Consider the following 8,076-nt stretch of genomic DNA (forward strand, 5'->3'; position numbering starts at 1 on the left):
TGTGACAGTTCGGTTACTGGCCACTGGAGCTGCTTCCCTTTTGGAACTTTCTCTCTGAGTCTTCAGTTCATGCACCCGTTGTGCCAGAGCAGCGGTAGGTTTTCTATGCCATCTCCCCATGTGTTCTTCACAATCACGCAGGTAGAACCACAGCTCAGCTTGTGGGATGTACCTTCTCTCGCCATCTAGGGAACGTCTGCATTGGGTACCAGAACTTCTGATCTGTACTGCCGAGATTTGGAGAAAGCCCTCTTTAATCTCCTCCCTCAGTTTCTTGTGACCCTCCTCCATCTTGTCTTCTAATTTTTGCAGACATGTTTCCACTGCTGCGATTCTGGCATGTGTTGGGCCATGCACAGCATCTGCATATGCTTGGAGCTTCCCTGCCATATCCAGCACAGTCTCCTCACCATCATCCCGCTTCATTATGGCTAAAGCAGAAGCGTGTTCTCATGGCCCAAGTCGTACAAGTTTTCTCCACATCACAGATGTGCATGGTACCAAGTCTGGATTTACAGTGTTTCCATCATCTGAGAAGACAATCTCAGCCACTGCCATTTCCCTCAAGCGTTGAAGTCCTTGCTCTATGGTTTTCCACTGGGTTTGCTGCATATAGAGATCGTCTGCGCACAGGTATCTTTGTGCTACACTTCTTAGAACCTGTTCCCAGAGGCTGTGAGAGTTAGACCCGTTCATCATTCCTTGGTCCATGACAGGATCCTGTGATAGGGATCCCAAATGCCTGGCTTCAGTGCCGTCCAGACTTGTAGCCTCGCCTGCAGCATCCCAGAGATGGACCAGTCAACTAATTATGGATTCATCAGGTCGTCGGGTGTAATCTTTCTGTAAGCCACGAAGGTCCTTCAGGGAATAAGACTCAATATTTGCGTCTGATCTTGCACATGCTGCTTTAACTCCTGATTTTATGTCAGGAGGCATCGAGGTTCCTTCTCCTGTATCATCATTATCATTATCATCATCATCATCGACTGGTCAATTGGTTTTGTCTGTGCATTTCCCACTTCTCGTACTTGTAGCAACAGCCATGGGTTTAGATGCTGGCTTAGGCTCACTATCTGGTTTGGCTGCTGGCTTCAAGCCTGGGCTGTAGGGTACAGCTTGAGTGACTGGGATAGCTGATTTATCTCCCTGCCTCCCTTCCTCTGTCTGCTGCCCTACACTATCTAACAGAGTGCGATAAGCATAGGCAAGGGCCCAGCTTATTGCAATGAGCCTTTTCTCCTTAGAATCGTCATGGCACTTCTCTTTTAGGTATTTCCTCACCTCAGCTGGGTTCTGAATTTGTTCCCATGGAAAATCCCAGTCTACAGCATCAGAATCTTCCTTCAGGGTTTGGCCTATATTTTCCCATTGTCCACACTACTCAGGATTTTTCACTCCTGCATTTGCTTCTGGGCCAGGGGTCTCACCAGCTCCTCTGGATATCTCAGCCCTAATTCTAGAGACGCTGCAGGCCATATAGAGGAAGCTTACCAGATTAAATACCAGAAAGATGGTCTCTTTAACATTCAGGGGAAACTGAACATTCTCAAAAAGTGACATAACCGATCCAAAGGAGAAGAAGGAAAAGAAAGGCTGGAAAGCCTCATTCTCGGCTCCTCCTCTAACAGACTGAGTGTAATTACTAATAAATTCCCAAAATGTACTACTGGAATTGGGATGCAGGGTAGGATGAAGAAACCATAAACCATACATATCATAAGCAGATGCCAGTGTCTTCGTAAACGCTTTATAAATCGTTATCACCAAGGCCAGCACAACAGCTATTCCAATCTGTATCCCTGTATCGTAAAAATTACTTGTTAAGGACAATAAACCAGAAAGGTATTGAAACCCCAAAAAGGTCTGGAGCCCAGAGCCACACAAAGGCTTTCACAACCAGAGACATTATGGATTCAAGCAGCATGGCTACTGACTGCTTTAACAACAACAAACACACAATTAATAGAGCTTTTTTCCACCTTTTCCAGCCCTGCATTGGGTGCCAATTCATTTATTTGGCCATGTTTAGGGCAAATTTGGGGAATAATCCCCCGAAGGAGCTCCGGTGGGAAAAAAGCAGATCCAATCGGCCCCTCGCCCCAGCTGGTCTGGGAGGAAAAAATACCTCCCTAGAGAAAGGTGGAAAAAAACTGTTTATTAAACAATGAAACCAAAACAATAAGACCCCTTGCCACTCTAAAAGAGATGACAAACTGAGAAAACCCCGGGTTGAAGCTCAGCTCACTCAGTCCATGATCAGTCTCTCCGGTGCTGGAATTGTTGGAGGCCAGGCCCAGCCGGGTGGGCCACAGCTGCAGCTGCCGATGCTCTCCTGGGTGTTCAGTCCAGAGCAGTTTCAAGAGGTCCAAAGAAAAGAAAAGAACAGTCCAGGGAACTTCTTTGCCTCAGCTAGCTAACACTAACTAAAAAGCAAAAGAAGAGCTGTGTCCTGCTGTCTGTCCGCAGACAACAACAGTCCAGGAGGAGGAATGTGGGTGAGTGGAGTACAGTGTCTGAAAACAAACTGTGCACTTCTTCTCTCCCCCCCTTCACTCTCTGGAACACTGTTAAAGGTGCAAAACTTATTATTCAACATAAACAGAATGAGACGATTGGGGATAAAAGCATCATATGGTCAACCCAGGAGAGCCCTGAAAGAAGTGCAGGATTTTACCCACTCTTCAGGAGCAGAGGTAGATTTTCTTGTACACCTACTGCTTGCTTTGCCTCCCCAGCCTGCCAGCACCAAGTCCTGCTTATGCTGAGCTCCCTTTTTGCTGCCCTGCTGTGCTGTGACCTGCCAGTGGGCTGGGCAGCAGGGCCAGTGGCTGGACATGGGCTGAGGGGGAGGGAGAAATAGGAGAGATTTCCTTGGAGAAGCTGGCTCAGATCCTACAGGCCTGTGTTGAGTGTGAGATTTTTTGCCTTATTTCCATCCCAATGTAGGATGAGGCTTTTCTCTGCATCATCATGGTAACACCTCCAGCTTCCCTCCCAGAGCAAGCTGGGATGATCCTGATCTCCATGGAGCCTCTTCCCAAGGCAGCCAGACTCCCTGTTTGCAGGGCTCTGCTTTCACCCAGAGCTGCTATTGCACTGCTGGCCCTGGAGCTGTCTGACAAAGGGAGACTTAGCAGAGGGGCTGTCTCTTCCTCCCAGCATAGAAAATGGCTTGTTTTTCGGGTGCCAGCACCAAGTCCTGAGCACCCTCACCTGCATCGAGGCTTGGAGGGATTCAGGTGTTCCCTGGACGTGGCGCACACTGCCCTGGGAGCGGAGAAGGCAAGAGGGAATCTGTCTCCCTTGCCCATTGTCAGTGTGGCAAGCAGGGCTGGAGCTGCCAGTGCCACTGGGGGCCCTCAGCATTGGCCATAGAGGGGCCTCCCATCCCTGCAGGCCCATCACAAAGTGCTGCTGGAGCAGCTGCTTGTTGGAGAGGCCGTGCAGGACACGTTGTAGGGCTGCCCAAGGATGCTGTGCAGCACCTGTGGAGGGCACTGCTCCCCCTGCAACTCCTCAGGTGCTCCACAGGAAATTTTTGCCGGAGCTTTTGCTGTAGCACCTTGAGAAAGAAGCATTTAAATCAGAGAGAGAGGGGAAGAGCCTCAGGAGTCAGATGAGCTGGGCTGGACTCCTTCCCTCAGCTCCAAGAGCTCTCACTGAGTCTCCTCCTTTTCTAAAAGCAGGAAGTTTTGAAACTTTTTAAAGGCAAGTTGGGCATCAGAGAGAATTTCTACTGCCAGGAGACATCCTAATTCACTTTCATGTAATGTACTAATTAATGCATTGACCCGTGAGTATGTGAGATTTTCCCCAGGGTCCCTGCTTTGGTCAATGGCATGGATGCAGGATGAGGTGAGGGTGATTCTGGCAGTGTTTGGGGAATAGGCCCCTCTGGCTACAGCTGCACTTTGCTCCAAGATGCTCTTCTACATCCATTTCCATGCTCAACACCTCAATCTCTCCTGTCTTCCATCCAGGCTTTCAATATCCTGCCACTGCCAGGTGCGCTGCAGCCAGGAGAGAGCCAGCAGGTCTCCTCCACCTTCTCTGGCCACCTCACCACCACCTGCAATGTCCCGAGCTGTGCCACATGGAGGGAGGCTCCACCTCCAAGGTGCTGGTGCCCAGGGAGGCCTCATGTGTCAGCACCTCCCTGAGCCCCCAGGAGATCAACTGTGGCTCTCAGGCCCCTCTCAGGGACAGGTGAGTCAGCCTTCCATGGGTTCCTGCTCTGCCATGCGTTATTGTCCCTGCAGGGCTTCCCTGCTCCAAGGCCTCTGAGCTCAGAGGAGCTGCAGAGCAAAGGCCAGCAGCAACACAGGGATGGCCACTCTGAGCTCCCTGGCTGCCAAGAGAGGAAGGACCTTCTTCTGTTGAAACAGAACATCTTCTTCTCTATTTGAGTGCTGAGCCCTCCTGGCTTAGCTGCTGTCTGCAGGGAGCTGGGCTCTGGCCTTGCCTTGGCACCATCTCTAGAGGTGTCTTGAAGTCCATGGTGTTGAGTGGCATCTTCTTCATCATCTGCCTTCTTCACCAGAACAGTGGGATTGTGTTATGGGCAGGCGTGGGGCACAGAGCAAACCTTGCTTTGGGTCTTGCTCCTGCCACAGATGAAGTCCTTGCACTGCTGATCTGCCAGGGCTCTCCTTATGGTGGCACAGCAGCCAGAAAAGCTCCTGTGCTTTAGGCTCCCCTGCAGCTGCAGCCATAGGCAAGCACAGGAGAAGCTCAGCTCCAGAAAGGCAGCCCAGCTCAGGACACACAGGCCAAGTGTGGAGCTGGGAGTGGAGGCTGCTTAAAGCAAGCCTGTGCATCAGGACTTCTTCAGGCCAGAGTGGAGTTGGTTTCATGGGGAGGAGATGGACGAGGCTGCTTCCAATGGTTTCCATGGCAGCCAGCACTGGTTTGCTTGGTCCCAGCTGGGTTCCAGCAGGAAATCTGCCTGACAAGAGCCTGTCTTGCAGAGAGGAGTTCCTGCAGCCTTTGCTTTCTGACTGATAGGATTATTCTCATGAAGGAGCAGGCTAGGAGTCGTTAAAACCGAAGATCACGGGCAGAGACTCTCTAACTAATTAAAGTTAGACAGTGGGATGTTTATTAACACCTGCGGGCAGCACCAGAGCCGTCCCTAAAAGGCATGACTGCGCTGTCCAAGGTTCTTTGCCCTCTCTTTGTCGGTTTCTCGACTGTTTGGGTGACCTGGAAAGGCCCAGGGATGGCCTTGGGCAGCCCGCACTCCAAAGGACGAGAAGAGACTTCAGATCTTTTCTCGGTCTCGGTGTTTATTAATTGTTTATCTAAAAGATTTTCTCTCGGCCCAACAGAGGTCTGCACAGCATGTCAGCCATGAGCACACTGAGAGCCCCCGGGGCGGTCACCTATCTTTATACTCGAAGTTACATATACAATATTTATACTTTTTCCCCAATACCTTTTACCCTTATTAACCAGTGCACTTTTAGTAATAACCAATCCCAAAGTGCCAACATCACCACAGAAGATGGAGGCCAAGAAGAAGAAGAAGAAGAACAGGACACGCCCCAATTCCTCCATCTTACTTCTTTAGACCCCCCTGTACAGAAATCCTAAACCCTGTGTCTTACACTCTAATAAACTTATCCCTTCACCATTCACCCAGTGAAATCCTCCCATCCTCATACAGGTGTGTAGGATCCTGTGTAGGATCAAAGTCCAGCCACCAGACACTTCTGGCAACATTCCAGGACTCCTGAGCCCCCCAAGGGTGGTCTCAGTCACTCTGCACCTCAGTCCTGAGGTGCTGAGATCCCACATCTCTTTATTTCCCAAGATCTTACATACAATACATCTGCACAACCCCAGCACCTCCCATCCCTGCTCTGTATTCAAATGAGGTCATTGGTCCTTCACTCCTGTGCAATTCTTCCCTTGAATTGGGTTGGTGGTCTCGAATTGGGTCATTGGTCTTAAGGAATGAAGTCAGGAATGTCTTCATCACGTCTCTGTGACCCTCTGGCACCATCCAAGGTCCCCAACTTAGTGACTGATTGTCATCAAGCCCAGGTGCTAACCATTGTTCTCCTGGTTTCAAGATGTTCTTATAAAAGTTCACTTCCTCCACTTCCTTCTAGAAAGAAGTTCCTAATGGTAAACAATAGAACAGTCAGCTCCAGCTTAAGCATCTCATAATCATTAACCTATGGTCTGCCTATCTAACCTACATCCTGATCAATGGGAATTGCTTCTAACCCTCAGCTGAAATCTGAATGTTTTGGGGACAGATGAGAGGTGATCCTTGTGAAACCACTGCCAGCCAGACTTGTCCTGGCAATATTCCTATGGGAAGAATCCCTGGATATAAGGACCTTTGGAGGTGAAATCCCAATTCTGGCCATGGGTGCCTGGAGCAGAAGGACAGTTCTTTCCCATAGGAAGGAAAGCACAGAGCCCCAGTGTTTCAGCAGCAGATGAGAAGTGACCCTCAACATGCAAAGGTCAGTTGGACCAGTCAGGCAGTCCATGGGAGGCCAAACCAGCCAGACCTGTTCTGTGTTCCCTTGGTTTTATGAGGCTCCATAGTGTCACAATGGTGCCTTGATTCCATGGGGCCCTGTAGAGTCATAATGGTGACTTGATTACATGGGTTCCAGCAGTGTCACAATGGCCCCTTGATTACAAGAAGACCTGTAGTATCACACTGGCCCCTAGGTTCTATGGGGTCCCACAATGTCACAGTGGCCCCTAGGTGTCATAAGGCCCCAAAGTGTCACAATGGTCCCAAGGATTCCATGAGGCCTTGCAGTGTCACAATGGTCTCTGTGGCTCCCCAGGCCCCACAATGTCACAGGACTCCTCTGTTCCATGAGGTCTGGAATGTCACAATGGAACTTTGGACCCTGGGGCTTTGCTGTGTCTCAATGGTCTCCTCTGGCTCCACAGTGTCACTATGGACCACTGATGAAAGGAGGCCACTCTGTGTCACCCTGGAGCTTTGGTTCCCTGCAGCCCTACAGTGTCACAATGGTCTCCTTTGGTTGCCCAGTGTCACAATGGACCACTGATGACAGGAGGCCCTGCAGTGTCACAATGGACCTTTGGTTCCATGCAGCCCTGCAGTGTCACAAAGGCCTCTTGGTTTCACGAGGCCCCACAATATCACAATGGTCCTCCCAGGGTCACAATGATCTCACTGATTCCATAAAGCCTCACAGTGTCACAATGGTCTCCATGTTTCCATGAATCCCCTAAGTGTCACAATGGTCTCTGTGTTTCCATGGTGCCCCTCAGTGTCACCATGGCCCCTTGGTTCCATAACACCCTAAAGTGTCCGAATGGTCTCCACAGTTCCAGGAGGCCCCGCGCTGTCACAATGGCCCCTTGGTTTGATGAGGCCTCTCAGTGTCATTGTGATCCCTACATTCCATGGAGCCACACAGCGTCAGTACAGTCCCCTTGGATCCATGAGGCCCAGCAATGTCACAGTGGTCTCCATGATTCCATGAGGCCCCATAGTGTCACACTGATCCCTTGGTCTCACAGTGCCCCCAGTGTCAAGATGGTCCCTTGGTTCCATGGTCCCTGTGCTGCTGCATTTCCCCCTCCCCTTCTCAGGCCACCCTGCCAGCTGAGAAATGCTCCTTGGGGCTTGGCCTTGTCCAACAGCCCCTGGGCTCAGCTCCTCTGCAGCTCATCACAAACACTGTCTGCTCCAGGCACTGCTGCTGCCCAACCAGCTCCTGGTTCCTTTAGCAGCAGCCCGGGGAACTGTTTGTGTTCCCTCAGTGGCACAACATCCCTGTTCTCACACTGCCAAAGAAAGCTGGGGATGCCAAGTGTGGCCAGGATGAACCATTGCTGGGACTGAAGCCCCTCTCTTGGGGCCCTGCAAACAGCGCTCCAAAAGGAGCCCTTGGAGCTCTCCTGGGCCAGCGACTCCCTCTGAGTGGGGCCTGTCCCAGCCAGGAACTCTCCTGTTTGCTGCACTCGGGGATCCCTGAACAACGACGGAGCCTGGGCCAATCCCCCCACTCCTCCAGGCTCAACCCTTTGCCCTCTGGGAAGATGCCAAAGCATCAGCAATGAGCATTGCCT

Source organism: Ammospiza nelsoni, chromosome 26 (assembly GCF_027579445.1).
Source record: "Ammospiza nelsoni isolate bAmmNel1 chromosome 26, bAmmNel1.pri, whole genome shotgun sequence".
Taxonomy (NCBI): Eukaryota; Metazoa; Chordata; class Aves; order Passeriformes; family Passerellidae; genus Ammospiza; species Ammospiza nelsoni.